Source organism: Oculina patagonica, chromosome 3, assembly GCF_052425735.1.
Source record: "Oculina patagonica isolate OP01 chromosome 3, crgOcupat, whole genome shotgun sequence".
Classification (NCBI taxonomy): domain Eukaryota; kingdom Metazoa; phylum Cnidaria; class Anthozoa; order Scleractinia; family Oculinidae; genus Oculina; species Oculina patagonica.
Window position 1 is genome coordinate 9,798,044 of NC_135760.1, and position 18,894 is coordinate 9,816,937.

Here is an 18,894-nt window from a genome sequence, read left to right on the forward strand (position 1 = left end):
TTGACTCTTTTCCTGATGTATGCTTCAGTTTTGTTTTTTGAAAAATCTCTCTTAATTTCGTTGTGAAATATTGATCTGGTGTTACGTAGATGTTGATTTTGCTGTTAAATATTTTTTTCAAACTCGGTGCGGCTTCGTGAAATCCAACCGCGGGAATTGGCAAAGATGAGCCTTTTGCGCCGCTTGGTGACAGCTGTTGTGGAAAACCGCCTGAAATTTGATTCACCCCCAGTGCTTTTTTCATCTCTGGGCTCCAATATTTGCTGTCAGAGCCAAAAACATTTATCAAATGGCCTTGCCCTGCCTTAAAATAAATGTCTGCCGTTGCTGTGTGGTTGTACGCGAACTCAACCTGTGCAACAAATTTTGTTCGGTCAGCGTTTGGATATTTTGCAAGAAAAGGTTTCCATGCATTGTCTTTTGCCGCTTGAGAAATTTTAGTTGCTTCTGGGGTTTTCATCCACTTCATAAAATCTCTTTCTTTGGAATCAAGAAAAATTGATTGAGAAATGTCATCAGCTCTCGGAATAGGCGGAGCCATTTTATATTAAAGATTTATTTTTCAAAAGAAAATTATAAAGATGGTTGTGCTCACTGTCACCCTAACAGAAAATCCTCACACTGTGAATTTCGATTATCCTATTCCAAAACCGAGCTATATCAGACTTCTGTCATCTCATATTCCTAACTCTTGGTTTAATCTAAAAGAGAACGGAAAAATCATTTTTATAAATGAAGACGAAAAGCCGATCGATGTGATCTTTCCGGCTGGTCATTACACTCTCAAAAGGTTGGCAAGTGAATTGAAAAATAATTTTTCCAAACATCGTATTGAATTGCCCACAGATATTAATACTCCACTTGGCCAGCTTGTAATCACAAATGCCCAGTTTAAAAAATTAATTGTTGATCCAAATATGTCTAATTTACTACTGCGAAACAATTACACTTCGCATTTAGGAACTATAACTTATATAAGAAGATTAAATTCTCCCACAACTTATTTCATTCATTGCGATTTAGTTGACAGAGAACAGAATCTCTTTAATGGTAAACCATCTTCTGTTTTATCTTGTTTCGACATCCGAGGAAAGGCTTACGAAAACATAAATTACAAAAGTGAACAGCCCAATGTCTTGCGTGACGTTATGGCTGATGCACAAGTGACATCTCTGACTCTTTCGATTAGAGATGAGAATGGAAATCCATTCGATTTTAACGGCTCAAATCTTACATATGAGCTGGAATTGAATTAAATTAAATACAAAAATAACTTTTATGTATACGACCATGTCATCTGCTAATGTTCTCCCGAGTGCCCCTGCTTATGGTGATCGCGAAGAAACACAACTTTATCCATGCCTCCCAACAAATGCCGAGAATTTTCGGCTGACTGAAATAAGTAAAATTGAAAAAGAAATATCCGCTGAAGCTGAGCATTACAGGCTTGTGTTAAAAAAATATAAAAAAGTCCGGAAAGTTATTCACTATTCCGTGGTCTGTCTTGGCGCCGTGACGGCAGCTCTGTCTTCTGGAGCCTTTGCGACTTCACTTACTGGTGTTGGAATTGTTATCGGCGTGCCTGTTGCAGCAGTAGCAGGTATATCTGGCGCAGCTTCCACTGGCCTGTCAGTTATCAACAAAAAGCTTGAACGTAAAGTTAATAAGCACTCAAGAATTCTCGCTCTGGCTGTTGCAAAACATGACTCGATAAACAGCTCTGTCTCACAAGCTCTGAATGATAATCTTGTTTCTGACAAAGAGTTTCAACTGATCACACGAGAAATGCAGAAATATCGCCAACTTAAAGATACTTTACGCTCAAACTTTGCAGAAAAACAAACAAATTCACTCCAGCCAGACATCGGAAAAATTCGGGAAGAAATCAAAAGAGAAGAACGCAAAAGATTGGAAAAAAAACTTCTCGAAAGCGCCACCGACATTTCGAAATAAAATTTCAGTCCAATAAAACATTTTTTCATTTTATAAAAGAATGATTGTCTGCGCTCATCTTGTCGTTTACTTTGTGTTTGAATATTTCACGCCCGAGTGTCAAAAAAATATTCGATACATAACCCGCGATGTTGTTTATTGCCTGAACGAGGCAAAATAAAAGGTTACAGCGCACTTAAAGTGACTTTCAGCCGAGTCGAAAGGATTAAATCTGAGTGTGCAAAAAATACAATTAAGTTGAAGCGAACAGCGAGAAATTGCGTGACCCACAACGGCATGCAAATTTGTTTTTGTGCGTGCGTGGGTGTACAAAGTCGGGGGATTACCCGAATGATATTTTTAGACGTTTGTAAGTTGTTTTCATTCCTGTGTGCTAAAATCTGTGTTCTAAGCACTCTGGAATGCAAAATCTATTGTTTTACACGTGCACAACTATTGTTCTTTTGATTTAATGCACGTGATATCAATTATGACTCGTTGCCATTAAGAATAGCTTAATGATGTCATTTTATATTTTCTTTACTCTGTTGTGGTTTATAGGTCACGCGCTCGCGATATTTGTTATGTTTGCTCTAAAACGAGTTTAGAGGGGAAAAAATCGATTTTAACAGTTGTCACAAAACCCCCACCGTATATGTGTGTCAATGTGTGTTCATTTATAAAAGGCGTATGCTTATTCGAGGTTAAAAATGACGGAAGTGTTTGTTTGTGACTGGGACCGGGACTAAAGTGCCCTCTTAAGTGGGTGGGGGTGTCCATTACATTTTAAATTGTTTCGATATATTTAAATATTTTTATTTTTGTTGATTACCATATGGTTTATTCCTAATGAAATCTTCAATAGGGAAAAAGCTGCAGCAATTACTTATTGACTTACAACCTATCACTGCAACCAAATCACCCCCCAAAAAAATACTCACAACTCCTCTGAGCATGTATCTGGCTTTTCCATTCTATATCCTCTTCTGAGCAGTGTCATAATTTCACTGTTTTTGATTCCGGGGTAAGGAAAACCACCTTAAAATTAAATTCAGACAACGTTTTTCACCTTTCATCCACCTTTGATCAACCAAAATTTACATGTTTGTTTCATGCAAACACTAGGCACTGAAAACAGTCAAGCACCTCTCTGAACCGACTTAATTCTTTAGTTAAATTAAATCTTGAAGATGTATGGTCGACAAACTATTATTTAATCACAATTCGAAAAAATGCTTGAACTACACCATAAGTACAAATGAGTAGGTTTGTGTACCTACTTGTCATAGAAGTTTTGCTGGCAGTGCTATTTTATCAAGGTATGAACAAAAGCGAATGCAGTATTTGAGGGATACTTTTGCAGGAATATGGGAAAACATACCGAGAGTCGCAATCTCCCAGAGCACAACGCCATATGACCACCTATGATACAACAAAATATTTCTAATAAAATACTCCATTTTACGAATTCCTTTCAATTTACTGTAAATTGACCTTTCCTTTCCGTTTTTCTCGCTCCCCTCCTTCTCCACTCCATTCCCTACCCCCTCTCCTTAAATTATTTAAATGATCGACACTTAGTAAACAGTAAACGCCAATAAACAAGAAAAGGAACAATATCGGGAAAAGAAGCCTTAATAAAATCGGTGCATCAATTTCTTAAATAAGTGGGCTCATGCTGTGGATCATTGCTTGTTTCTTTACGTATTTATTCTGTCTTCATTAACACGCATGGAGAATAATTTGAAGAAAGGGTACTCATATTAATATGGATAAATGCAAGCTATGTAAGACAAACTTAAATTCACTTACACGTCACTTTTCGTGGTAAAAACACCGTCATCTATGGCTTCAGGTGGCATCCACTTCACCGGAAGTTTGTTGTGTTGACCTGTCCTGTGATATACATTTTCTTCTAGCGAATTTCGCGCCAAACCAAAATCAGCGACTTTGACAAGTTTGTTGTCACAGACTAAAACATTGCGTGCGGCAAGATCCCGATGAATGATTCCCTTTCCCGATAGGTATTGCTAATTACATAAGAAATATCGTTAGTCACTGTGGTTGCTTGCTAAATGCAGAATAAAAACTTGGTTGGATTAAAGTACGTTAAGTTAATGTTTAAAAGTATTGATCTATATCATCATCGACTAGTCAAAAGAGTAAGCACTTACATGTACCATAAAGTTCTTTTAACCAAAAGCCGCGCATTAGTCTTGAAAACCGGGTGATTTGAAACAGGAAAAGCATGCAAATGGCACGGAAACTTTCCGGGGCTCTGTTCTTACTGGGTAACGACGAGAGTTAAAGGGGCTAGGTCAAGGTATTTTAGGAAATTAAGAGGTCTAAATTTTAAATTGACAGAGCAAAAGTCTGTTATTGGTAAAATCACGGCCATATAACAAACAAGGATGATTTTCGAGCATTGAAAATGACACTTTCATACAAATTGAGATAAACTTGAAAAAAGTCGGGCCAACAGTTTTCAAGTTTACCCAAACGCCATCCTTTTTAATCTTCTCGAATTTTGCCTATCCATGCCCCTTTTGACATTTCTGTGATATTTTAGTTAATTCTATGACCAGATGGTCTAAAATTGCGTGACATAGCCTCTTTAAAGGTCCTAGTTTCCGGAGGAAAGGACAAGAGATACCAAGGGCAAAGGGTTAAGGAAGGGCAACATTTGCGTGTCAGGGTAAGACGAAACTGTGATCACTGAGCATACGGGTTCACTCTTTTCTCCATCCATATAATTTCATCTTACGTAAAAAAAAAACTTTTTACACTTACCATTCCCTTTGATATTTGCCAGGAAAAGGACATAATGTCCTGTGATGACAAAGAATCGTCTTCATCTACATCTTGTTCTTCCTTCTTCAAGGACAGTGGGCTGTTAATTTTAATGTCAATGCTGCTGTTCGACTTCAAGAAAGCCACGCTGACTTCGCCAATTTCGTCAATACCAGGCTTAAGCTGTTGTTAAAATGTATAAGAAACCTATAAGAGCTAATCCGGCATGCGTGTTAAGGTAATGGTAATGTAGTCATGTGGTTGATTATTGACATGTAGTTGATAAAGGTTAACAGCCCAAACGAATTTAGAAAAGCTGATGTTTTGGAGGGCTAGCCCTTCGTCGGAGCAAGATGCAAGTGATACATGACTTACACTGCCTGCATTTGTCTGGCTCAATGATCTTGGTGTAATGGGCGGTGGCGGCGGCATTTCTCGTACGTCAGCGTATGCCAATTTAGTGTCTTTTATCTGAAAATCGTGAATAATTATTCGTATAAGAGGTAGATAAAACTTGGACAACGTTCTCAGATTGTTTTGAACCGGGTAACTTAAACTTGGGAACTAGAATAGGAAAATAATAGTATTGAATATTGCTTCTCAGTCAACTCACCACATATAAGTTATAAGTTATCAAAAATCCAGGATCTAAGAGTCTATAAAAGGCTAGTGCCATAACTATCTTTTTAAAAACTGTTTTTATGTTCCAGTTCATTTTTGCAATAAAGGTGAAGTACGTAGAAGTACCAATTGGCGCAACTCCTTGGCACAAAACCAGACCAGCTTCCGGCCTTGATTTTCAATGATAATAGAGAAAGAGCACTACAACATGTTGCTTACCAACGCCTCTTTTAAAAAAGGAAAGCTAGCTAGGTATCAATTCTGGTACTTTAAGTACTATGGACTTGTGGAGGCTGTGTCTATATTCGTGATGTGTCTATCTATATTCGTGACGGTTATCATGGGACCATTACCAATTTTTGCGCGAAAGCAAGGCCCTTTTTTCATGCAGATTCAGTCTATAGTAAAGCTTTTACCTTTTTTCTTCGCGCTCTCAGATAACAGAGCAAGTCTCCATGTGATGCAAACTCCACTATGAGGAAATTTGGAGAGGACTTGATACAACAGCCAATCAAACTCACGATGTTCTTGTGTGAACCAACCACTTTCATCAGATTAATCTCATCTAAGAAATCTTTCTTCTGATCAGGAGTTGCGTTCTCTGAAAATGTTTGATTAAAATATATAAGCTTGCGATGTCTTCATTTTAGGCCCTGTCAAGTAGCCCGCGGCCAGATAGACCTCGTACTAGGTTTTTAAATGCACTTTGAAGCGAAAAGTATTGCTCTTTTCCCTGGAATGGATGGTAGTTAAACTTAGAATACGCTCTAACCTTTTGCACTTCTGTCTTATCCATGAACACATTTCTATCACCCCTACCTGTGCTCGAACCCGGGCTGGGTTCTGAAAAAAGAGTGTTTTTTGCATTACAATTAATGAATTCAAAGTCTGGCTGGGGTGCTAGAATCTCAGATATCAGTTAAAATTTCGTCCCTCTTTCCAGTTGTCAGTGAATGTTACAGATCTCAGATCCTTCTTTCTTAGTTAAACGTTTAGTTAAACGCGTCATTTCTCAGCTGTCAGTTAAAATTCTGACTAATTCTTAGTGTTATCAGTTAAGCTACATCCAGGCCCTCTCAAATGTCTCAGTACGTAAACGAAGAATTTGTTTATTTGTTGGCTTAAGATCACGCGGAACAATAAGTGAAGATGACCCTCAGATAACCCACTCAACACATTTGTCTTAAAGAAAATTAAAGAAGTTTCTCAAAGGTATTATCTTCCGACAAATCTACAAATCTACCAGGAGGCGAAGTCTAATATAATCACGTCCGATAGTTAAGCAACCTTATTTGGACAAAGTTTGTGTTTGAAGCTTTTACTTTAGCTTGTGGGCCCAGGAAATATAAATCAAACAGTAACGTTTGAAATACAATTCTCTGTATATGATATACACAACAGCTCAATAGACCATATTCGTATTCTCGGTATTGGACTAAAACTTGTAGCTTGCAATAGAGGCTCATGCGAGGGAATATCATTAAAAACAGCTTCATGCCATAAGCATTTGAAAATATTACCCGCATTAGCTTCCCGGCATTGCAAGCTAGTTCCAATCCAATACTGAGAATACGAATAAGACCTATTGTAATATACCTTGTAGCATCTTTACCGCTACAGTTATTGTCGATTTTGCTTCCTTCTTTGAAGAAGGAACTTTCATGATTCCTTTGAACACTTTTCCAAATGCTCCATGACCGAGTTCTTCACATACAGTGACGTCATCGCGCTTCATCTCCCATTTATTACTCCGCTGACTTTTCCTCAGTAATTTGGTGTTGCTTTTCTTCCTGCAACATCAATACATAAAATACTGAAGCAAGCTCAAAAGTAAAGAGAGGGGGGCTCATATGATCGGAGCTAGAAATTATATGTTTCTTTAAGAGCGAGACTAGAGCGGAGGGCATTTGTGTCTGAGAACAAATTGGTAGTGTTATATAGTTTTCGTAAACTACATAAACAAGTTCAAAAGTAGAGGGGGAGGATAGATCTGGCGGCTGCTTTAAAATTGCACACAATTGTGTAATCAATTAGCAAAAGGAATCGCTCAGAATATCACCTGACACTAACCAGACGTCGCCACAGGCCGAGTTGACTAAAAGCAATAACGATATTCTGCAAGATTGGGCAAGATAATCGTTTTATTATTTAACAATTTGTAAACGAAAAATATTTTACAGCTAAGTATACTGTGGTTACACAGCGCTTCGAAAGACTTTTGACGAATCTTGGAAAGCTACGAGGTATGGTGCACGCAGGAAGTTTGAATTGGAGAGCACGAAAGAAGCGTAAGAGTTGCTTGAGGCGATAGCTGAAACTAAATTTAGCGTCTTAAGTGCTCTTCAAACTACTCAAGTGCCCTATAACTCGATAGTGCACAGCTAAAAGCATGAACTAATTGTTTTATAATATTGTCGGTGAAAATGTAGATCTAAAACCGCGCCAAAAACTCGCGCGAGAGAAAAAATTCTTACTAAGCAATTCGCTCGCGCCATCAACGTGCACTATTTAACAATTAGACTACGAGCCCAAGTTTTCTATGAGCAAATAGTCAACGAGGCGCAGCCGAGTTGACTATCGCTCATAGAAAACGAGGGCGAGTAGTCTAATTGTTTTAGTAGAAACTCTTAACGATTGCAGTCCAAAACCTACAATATTGTGCACTTTGAGGACAAAAATCAAGAAAATTTACTGCTTAAAGAGCTACGCGAGCACGCGATTGTTTTCTATCGGCGAATAGAAATCAGTGGGAGAACCAATCAGATTCGCGGATTTCCAATAGAACACAGCTGAGTTTCTACTAATAAATTTTTTAATATAAACTGCAGTGACATAGCGAGTGGTAGCAAATCGATAAAAATTTTATCACACAAAACAGTGTTATATCATTTTTTGACCAATCAGCTCTCAAAAAGTTTACGTTTCAATGCTCAATGAGCCAAAGTTTATCGATATTTAGTTGAATCATCTTTGGATCTTCCTTGGCAGTCTTCGATTTTCTTCGGAAAAAATTCGGAAAAGATCGGAAAATGTTCGGAAACATTCGAACGCCCTTCAGACAACATTTTGAAATTCTTTGCACATCTTCGGAAAATAATCGGAAATGTTCGGAAAATCGTCAAAACATCGTTATTAGTGAGTTTATATAATTCACATAATAATACATGGTTGCTTGGAGATATAAAAATGATCTTCTCGTGTTCAAATCGATATCCTACTCGTTCGCTGCGCGCGCTTACTCGTGAGCTATCAATTTCAACACTCGAAGATAAATATCATATCTCCGCGCAACCATGTATTATCCTCTATATGGTGCACGCTTACGTATACTGAATTTGATTGCGCGGCTCTGCTAGTTATGTTAAGATACTACGCGCGCTCTCATTGGTCGATAGGTGTGTTTAGATGAGAGTATGTAAACACGGTTGTGACGTCACGCTTACTGTGTTTCCCGGCACAATTTAAAAACATTATAAAACTGCCAAAAAGACTTGCAAAGTAATTTTAAGTACGATATTAAATAAATGGAAAACAATACCAAATTTTGATATGTGTTCCGGCTTTCTCTTCCCATATGAGCCCGAGAAAAAAAGCAAAAAAGAAGGAAGAATCACAGCGCTTTGCCTGGAGGAAGCTCAAGCGAACGACAAAATATGCAACAAAATACGCAGTAAACATTTTTCAAGTAAATTTTTGCGTTTAAGTACTACAATAAAATTCCCTTCAAGTCATTCTTTATTAGAAAAAAATATAGGTCAACGCAAACGAAACTATAAGCTACAAACTTAAACTTTGCACGGCCGATCGGTTGCTGTGTTTTTACCGGCAAATCTGCTTAAAATGCCGCCGCGATTAAAATGACGCTTAAAATATATTTTCTCTGAGACTTTCCCAGCGTAAAAATCTACTGTTACATTGGCAATGATAGTCGTGAACTTTTTTCATTCAAAATGGGCTTGGGGAAGACGAAAGAATGAAAATATTTGTCAGAAAACCAAAGCAGAATTTGTTGTCAATTTGAAGTTTATTCTACGCTTGAAGCACATTACAAAGACGGAGGAAACGACAGTAGAAGAAACTGGACCCGTTTAGATCGCTATCTGAACAATTTACCGTACAATAAATGCATACCATTGCTACCGACCTCGCTGGATCCGCTGCTTATGCTATGATTCCTAATTATCCAGCAAAACTTCACAAGACACGGTGAGACTTTTCAACCGTGTTATCGAGCTGCCAAATCATTCAGGCAAGTTCACTTCACTTTCAAGAGAGATCAAGCACAGTGGCATTCATTTCCAGCTTAAATAAACTCCTCACCTTGAAGTTCTTTCTTTACAGAGCCATATTTTTAGCATTTCTTTTAGTTTTTGCCAAACTTGCCGTATTTTTCTGTAAGATTTACGTGGAATCGCTTTCGTCGACACGGCGCTACTTGCCACAAATTTTACTTGAACTCTTATAACACGAATTTTGATTGGTTCACGTGTTGTCAACTGCGCTTTTTAAGAAAATCTATTTCAATCAAGAAGTAAATAAACCAAATCCCCTTCATTTTTCGAATTATTTTTAAAAAAAATATATTTTATAAAAGCAATAGAGGACTTTTTTCCGTGTTTACATAGCCTCATCTAAACACTCGGGTGGTTGGGAGAATTCTCGAAAGTTATGCAAACCCGAGACGCAGTCGAGGGTTTGCATAACTTTTTCGAATTCTCCCAACCCCCCTCGTGTTTAGATGAGGCTATGTAAACACGGAAAAAGTCCTCTATTGCTTAATTATTAAACATCACGTAACATTAAAATGTATGATAGAACAATTATTTGATTCGTGTTTTTGTGATATCAGAAATAAGGATGTGGTGATTTTTTTCCTGGAAGCCAAAGTCAACTGTTGAAAACATGTATCTCCACCTTGGTAATTTCGGATACCACAAAACCATATCCCATAATTACTAAATGCAGGTAAACTCCACGAAAAATAAATATAATTCAAATACTAAACACTAAAAAGAATTGAAACCTTCTATTTCTCCTTTTCCGCCAAATGTAACAAGAACCAGCTAGTCCAATGATCACAGCCGTCACACCACCACTAACAGTTATCAACACGATCACTAACGCAGATAACCCATTCGTATCCGTGTTGCTAGAATAACTTGTAACGGAAACTCTTGAAGTACTGGTGAAACTGTGTGATCCGGTTGGAGAAGGAATTGTTGTTGTTGTGTGCGTGGTTGCTGGTGAGGTCTTCATTACCATTGTTGTCGAAGTGATTGAGTTGGTAGGAACATTTGTTATTCTTGGAACCAATGAAGAAACGGATGTTTGAAGGTCTGCACTTGAGTTACCATAGGGAACTTGGGGATCAGGCTCTAATTCAAATAAACAGAGCATCTTTTTTTAGTGAGAGGCCTTTAATGCGTCTGCAAATATTGTATACATTGATTTGAGAATGAAAAAAAAAAGAACGTTGGGAGTATACTTGCTTTGCTTTTGTCTGGCATCCTCACTGTTATGTGACGAATATTTCATAATGTTATTATTTTCATCAGTCTTTGGCTAAGTAAGCAATTTCTTTACAAAAATGACTCTTAGCCTTCCAAGTCAGGTTTGTCCTTCTATTGTACCGTATTTATATATTCAGCTAAGGCTAGGGGCTACACTTGTCACTTTGATTGCTTTTTTCGGAAGGACGTTTATTCCTGTTTTTTTGTTTTGTTCTGAAGTAATTCGCCTATTTTGGACGTAATCTGAAGTATGGTGTACGCGATTTTTCTGCCTTACCCTTAGTCTGCCGGCAAAATATTCTATTATAACCACTTGCGACTATACATCGGATCCACTTGGCATCTGGTGCCACGAAATAAGTTTCATCGGCCCTAGAATGCACATGGACTCTGGGCCACGAGCTGTCGTTGTAACTAGGAAGAAACCAGCCCCCGTGGTAAACATTCGTACACCTCCACGATTTGTCGGTTCTAACGCCATTGCTGGACGAGGCCACAAAATAGTGTCCTTCTACCTGCACAGCTAGAAAATCGTGCTGATCTTTAAGGAGTGCCAAGCTGCCCTTTGCTCTTGTTGTGAAGACTCCATCAAGATAGAGCCAGATAATGTTGGTGTAGACTTCAGCAGTACGGATGGCTATCAAAGCTATTAAAACAATTGCTTGCAATTAAAGTTGCATTTCGTGTGCCTATTCTACCTGATCAGTTAGAGGACAAAGAAATAAACTTGCTATTAATCTTGAAGACCCTTTCTAATTAACCACACCGGTTATAGTGTAGACAACTATTAATATTTTTTTCTATTTCTTATGAGGTTCGCATAGCAATACCTAAGAGCGGAGCACTCATAGTATAGAAATTCGGCAAATGCAATTTGGGTAGGTGAGTGACAGAATTGGCGTACACCGCTCGAATTTTCCGCTGATTCGCCTTTTCCCCGCCCCACAGAAAACAGAGGGAATAAAACCGAACTTCGAAACCATACTTTGCCAGTGTAGTTGATAGTGGGAATTCTGTAGATAAATGGGAATGAGGATAGAGGAAACCGATTGAATGACTGAAGATATAACAAATATGCTCAGGTGTCGAAGAAAAAACTCTGAAGTTGGCATAGACTGAATTGCTGTCAAGAAATTAAACATCAAAGTGTTTCAGTAATACTTACTTTTATTACGTGATTTCTCAACCGTACTAAAGCGACGCCTGCAGATGAACCTGGTTGCGTTATGATTTGCCGGACTTATCCAGTGAACATTATAAGGAATTCCATGCACTCGAGACACACCACTTCGGCCACTGTTATCTTGTCTAATGTAAGCGTATGGCCAGGCATCGTCGGTAAAATTAGTCTGCTCCCATCCATTTTCTGGATTATTGGTCTCTTTGCATTTCCAGCTTCTATCCGTGACCACACCGTTACTAAACACGCCAAGGAATCCACTGTGACCGATTCCCGGTCCGTTGTAAACCAACACGGCAATGATTTTCGTATTGCTAGAGAAGGAAAGCCACCTCGCAGCGTTCCAAGCGCGGCCGTTGTGGCCGACAAGGCGGCCGTCTGCGAAAACGGTGAGTTTATCGTCACCAGTTAAAATGCCAACAAAATCTGCAATAAATTGATAAATAATTTTTCAATAATTAGGGCCGGCTGTAGGCTTTTATAGATTGTGCTAGCATAATTTTTGGCATAATTGGAGCTAAAAAGCATAATTTGTGAAACGAGCACTGCCACGGCATAATTAGCAATTTTTAGCACTTTTTGGAGCATAAATTCATAAAATGTAGTAAATATGGTGTACTTTCTACAGAAATAAATGAAATTTAGGTAGTTTGTTCTTGCAATGCGTGTTTTAGCTATACAATTGTGATTGTTAAGTCGTTGGAGGCATTTTACAAACGGTTTAGAGATGCGAGCAGCTAATTTGGACAGCTGACGGCCGTGATAAACTGCCATAAACACAAATAAATTTACAACAACAGTTTATTTAAAAAACATCATAATTTGGTGTCGTTATTGCGCACCTCTATGTATAGAATCTACGTCATTTTGTGAGCATAATTTCGGAAATCAGAAGCATAATTTGGGAATTCTGGCATAATTTTTGCATAATTTGGCAAAATTTTGAGCACTGCTAGTAGCATAATATGCCACTTTTAGGAGCACAATCTATAAAAGCCTAACCGGCTGTGCAATACTTATTGGAAGGTTTTTTTGTGTGTTTGTGTGTGTGTGTGTGTGTGTGTGTGTGTGTGTGTGTGTGTGTGTGTGGGGAGGGGGGGGTTAAAACGAGAGTGGGGCAGAGCGTAAATAAAGTGCTTTAACAGGAGGGGGATGTTATTTCAGCCTTTGTTATTACCAACCTGTACTTAAGCACTGTTTTCTAACCGTTTACCTTTTGAATTTGCTTGAATTGATATGGTGAATGAAGTACCCAGCCATAAGGTACAGAAGAAGACTAGGACCATTCTGTTTTTAGTGCTGGGATGCGGTTGCCATGGCCACTAACTGAAATTACAAAAAGATAGTTAGATATAAGCTTATAAATTTAAGAGTAGTGAGTTCTGAGAAGAACTGTTGTTCTGAGAACTGTTTTGAGAAGAACTGTTCACTTTACGACCAACTGATATTTCTGGGTTCAAACCGTTTACTAGATTTAAGATTGACACTCCAAAATTTTTCGATGGCAGACATTTTTACGCCGAGTACGTATTTTCACACTTGTCTTAATGGAAGAAATTAAAAACGGAAAGGCTGACCGTACGGTGGAGGGACTGAACTTGTATATTTTGTTCCAATATTTCGTCAGGGAATGAACAACTTAGTAAAAATCGTCACAATTTAAACAACCAAGACTAAAGATAATAAGATTACAATTCAAAAATAACGACTGTGACTCCAAAAACCTCATATACATGGTACACTGTCGACGTTGTAACAAACAATATATAGGAGAAACTAAAAGATGACTTAAACACCGCTTTAACGAACACCGACGACCAGTAGTAGACCGACCAACCCCCACCTCCAGACAAACTGCGGTCTCAGACCATTTTCTTTCCGACGACCATTCGCCTAACGACATATAACTTATTCCACTAGAACTTAGAAATTAGAATTTAGAACTTAGAACGATTCAGTCTATATGTTTCTTAAATATGCGTAGGGGAGTCGACAATGTTTATGAGCGACGGTCAGGAAAAACATTATGTGTTTCTGTTCGCCAGCAAAAAATGAAAGAAAAATAAATAAATAAATAAATAAATAAATAAATAAATAAATAAATAAAGAGGCGGGAGGGGCTGGTATAACCAGTATTTTATGGCTGGGGGAGTTTAGGTACGCTAAGCACAGCCTCAGAAAAACTGTGATTGTGAAGATTGTATCGTTTTTTTAATGTCGCGAACCAATCAGAGTTGAGGCCATTTTTCAACCTTCGTTCGATGCTGATCAGTAGTTGTCATTAATCCTTGATTACGCATTTCCAGATAAATCGAGGGAAAACTTGCTCCTTTCTTAGAAAACTAGAAATGTTTATGAACAAAGTGATGATCGATGCCAATGAAATATTTGTTTTTCTAATTTTCCAGACGTTGCGGCGGGCCCGAAGGGGCAAAATAATTATTGGTTCCTAACGTGGCCAGAAAATCATTTTGAATCAAACCAAAATTGTTTTAGTTCTAGCCCCTGTACAGTCTATCAGTTGTTCAGGCAAAATTAATTTTTTGACCCAAATTTGAGTGGGTGTTTTTCAGAAAGACTACCTCGTAAGGAGGCTCGATGTAGTTTGTTTAGCCGAAGGGTGGTTGTTTTGAAAATTAAAATTATCTAGGAAGCCAATGTTCGATTTTTGCCAAAATTTGGTATTACGGTGTATTTTGGCAAAAATCGAACTTTAGCTTCCTAGATAATTTTAATTTTTAAAAACAACCACCCTTCGGCTAAAAAAACTACATCGAGCCTCCTTAAATGAGACAACTACGGAGAATCTCTCGGTTTCTTAAATGTCTGACGGCGGACTAAACATCACGTCGTAAAGGGGATAAATGCAAACAGTCAAAGAGGGTCTCAATGGGGTTAGCCGTAAGTCGTAAAACAAGCAAAAATTAAGCCTTAAGTCGAAAAAATTGTAAAATTTTAACCGTTAGCCGTAAAAAACAGTAAAAAATTCCAAGCCACTAAAATGAAGGTCTCAAGATTCTTGTCAAGCCTTTTTGTCTTGCCTTTTATGTGTGTGTGCGTGTTTTTACCTAGAAAGGCTGATACTCTTATTAGGCAAAGCGGAAGTGTTGAAAGTGTCTGCCGAATGTGTTTTCACAGCTCTGACTGTTGCTCTGTATCTCTATATCTTCAATTCGAAGGTCCTAAAACCTTAAAAATGTTTTATATCAATGGAAATTAATTTTTAACTTTTTAAAACAATGAAAAAGAATTTTTAACACTTAAAGTACTTTCGACGGCCGAGGTTCCTGGAATGGATATCGACTCTGCTCATAAGGGAGCGACCCAGAGGAGAAGATCGATTGCCCGTGACCACTCGCGCCGGGTCCCTCGGTAGGCCTGGAGGAGTGGCGGCGGGCCGGGCAGGCGAGTGCCTGCGCCCTGTTGACGAGGGGTCCGGGAAGGGGCGGGTGGAGGGGGGGTGAGGGGCCTGTGGGGGGACGGGTGGGGGGGAAGAGGAGGGCGCTTTTTAAAGTCCTTCTTAATCGTAACGAAAAAAAAATCGTTAGTTGTAAAAAAGCTAAAATATTATACGTTAACCGTAAATGTCACCACCCCATTGAAACCTTCATCAAATGCTTTCGTTGCTTGACCTGCTCACTAGTATTTCGCTAAAAAGGGTGATGGGACCTTATTCGTTATGGCTGTGGTTGATCAAGGAAAAATGTTAAAAGAAAGCAACTCACAAAATGAGGGTTTGCCTTAAATTTAGTCTAAATAACCAAGCAAGAGCGGGAACATTGCTGCTCTAAATATAATCTGGCAACCCACTAACGTACTACATCCTGATCAAGCATAGCCAGCGAGCATAGCACATACATTAGGACAAATAAGCCCAGGATGTTATTTCCAGCCGAGCAAGATAAAAACCCACCTTTGAAAAATCGACGAAGAATCTATGCTTGAAACAACGGGTAGCATTCCAAAAATAACGGCCCGTCGAGATCGAGAAATCGGTGAAAACAAAACTTTTAGGCAATTGGGAACTTTTGATCAGTTGAGAGCTAATTTTGTGAGTGGTGAAATTTTCATCGGTTAAGAAATAAAACAGTTAAACTTCCTTTATGAAATGCCCGAGAACCTCCTGCTCTTGTGTACTTAAGTTAGTCATTTCGTTTTTTAATCTGTCAATTATTTAATTAATTTTCACGGCTTCTTCAAAATACACGAAAAACTTATGCTCTGTGTTCTAAGTTTAGATTCACGTCATTTTTAATTTATTAAAAGAATTTAAAACGCCGTTTTAACTGCCAAATTTATTGACCGAGAAAATCCTACTCACGTGGTTTTTATGTTCGAGATGTCATTATTAAATGAAAAATTGCAAGAGACGTGCGAGAAACTCCCGCTCTAACTACCTTTCTTCGATTTTTCTGTACATTAAGTTACTTACGTCCGTCTTTAGACGAAATGACGAATTTCCGACAGCGACATGCGGACCATTCCAAATTGTGATATGACAAGTGTTGTTGTGAAGTGTTTTAGTTACCAAGGTTGTTTAAGGTTACTCGTAGGTTTAAAGTCCAAAGTTGTTCAAGGTTTAGCCCACACTTGCAGTTCCTTTGTTTTTGAGAAGGTTTTGTCTAGTGTCTAGTTCAAAAGAGTCGTTTGGGTTGTCGTAGTTCCGTTTATCAGAGTAAGCATGTTTGGGAGCCAAAACTGTCCGTGTTTCCCACCTATATGGAGGTCTTGTTTGGGTTCTTAGTCATCCGCTGTTTCACCGTTAAAATTTATTATAATTGGTTATTCTCTACTTTTTTTGATCATTTAACAAGTGTGTTCTCACGAGTTTAATCATGCTGTGGGATATGCCGTAAAATTTTCCACGCTCAGCAAACCCAAACATGTCTACATTTTACCTATATTAGAAGGGCTACTTGTTCGCTTTAGTTAGTTGTGCATAGCTGTGCGTGCAGTAGAAGAGAAAGAACATTAAAGCATTGAAGTTTGAGAAGACGGTCTAAGAGTCTCGATAGCTCAGCCAAGCGTCACAGTTCCTAAATCATTCCTGCAAAACAGTTCAACAAAGTTACTCACGTCCGTGTTTAGACGAAATGACGAATTTCCGACAGCGACATGCGGACCATTCCAAATTGTGACATGACAAGCTTTGAAATTTAGACCGGAGACACGGAGGACATGGACACCTACCTAACAGGTGAGGGCCTAAAATAAATAAATAAAAAATTAATCGTCTTTATTTTACGAGGATAGCACGTAGCAGTCTTGCGACTGACAAACCTGTAGCCCTCGGATTCCCGATCGAATTGGAATTTAAAGTGTGTTAATTTTTGTGGAGGGAGGAATACCGGAGAACCCGGAGAAAAACCCTCGGAGCAAGGACGAGAACCAACAACAAACTCAACCCACATATGGCACCGGGCAGGAATCGAACCCGGGTCACATTGGTGGGAGGCGAGCGCTCTCACCACTGCGCCATCCCTGCTCCCCTCGCTAGTGAGAATTCTGAGAAGGCCCTCGTTTGGAAAAACTAAACAAACCTTGAAGTTCGTTTCGGTTTATCAGCGGCCCAAGAGGCAAATTTAACCGTTAGTTTGACAAGATCAGATGCGAAGGGCAGGCGATAGGTTAATTCACGGCAAAAAAATACGGTAAAGCTTACAGTAAAGGCGAAAAAATATTTACCCATTGGCAGCCGGCAATTTTGAAGTGTAAACCAGGGCCATACTAGCAAGAGGCAAGTTACCCAAATAAAAACAAAATACGTTTACCTGGGAAAATAGGCCACAGTTGAACGAGATTAATTTTTCTGAAGAACCTTACATGAAAAATACTGAAAATAACGTTTCAGAGGTTCTAGCTGGATGTGGCTGTGTTTTTAATTTCCCATACATTTGTCTATAATTTTTCCCGTGAACAGCGTCAATCATGCGGAAAAAAATACAGACAAATGTCTGGGGAAATTAAAAACTTAACTGAACGCTTTCTAGCCCAGCTACATCTTTCAAACTCGGCGAATAAAACCTTTTGCCTAGTATCGTAGCTGTACCATTCATAAGTTGTCCAGAATTCAATTTTTGTAAAAGATATTTGCCGTCGGATTCCCATACAAACCCTGTAATTTCTACCCGCTTTGCCTACTCGTCAAGATGGCATCGAAAACCGTGATAAGGCCTAGGCTTAGCTTTTCGTCAGGTTCCAATCGTTTTCAGCGTTTCAGTGGGTTACTTGCAAAGTTAAGGCACGACCCGGCTCGTTTTGCCATGCTTCCATGCCGCGCCGCAAATGTTTGTGGGAAGAAATTTATTTTCGTGTGGCAAAACTGGGAAACATTTGGGAAACATGCACGTGCTACAGGTGTTTCTGGAAACATGTGTCCTCGTTTTGCCAATCCTTTTATAATATTCTGCTTTTGCATTCTAGGTACGACGGCAAATTCTTTTTTTCGTCACTTGAACAGACTCTCGAACCCGAGCAGAGTGTTTTGTTTTTCTTCTTTTCCTTTTCTCTGCCTATCCAAAACTACAACTATTACTTCAAGAGGGGGAGGAACAGAATAGGGAGGAGGGAGAAATGACCCAAAAGAGTAGGGAGGAGGGAGAAATCGAGGTGAAAAAATGTAGGTGGAAGGGAGAAATTGGCTTACAAATGTAGGAAGGAGGGAGTTATTGGCTCAAAAAGTAAAAGGAGAAAGATTTACTCTCCTAACAGAAGCGAGCGGAAAAGCGAGCGACGCAAGCAGTGTAATGTTGTGATGACGCGCTGTTGGAAGCCACACTCCCGCGCTAAATTTACAAGCGGTCCAGTGGTGTTGACAGCTCAGCACTTTTGGACTGTTACGTCATGACAATTCCGGAGCGA

General features: G+C 38.9%; 1 protein-coding gene across 1 annotated transcript in view; it reads right to left on the bottom strand.

Moving 5' to 3' along the window:
* Positions 1 to 18,894, bottom strand: part of LOC144646399 (uncharacterized) — a 75,317-nt gene that overhangs the window by 42,384 nt on the left and 14,039 nt on the right. The gene's annotated exons all lie outside the window — the stretch shown is intronic.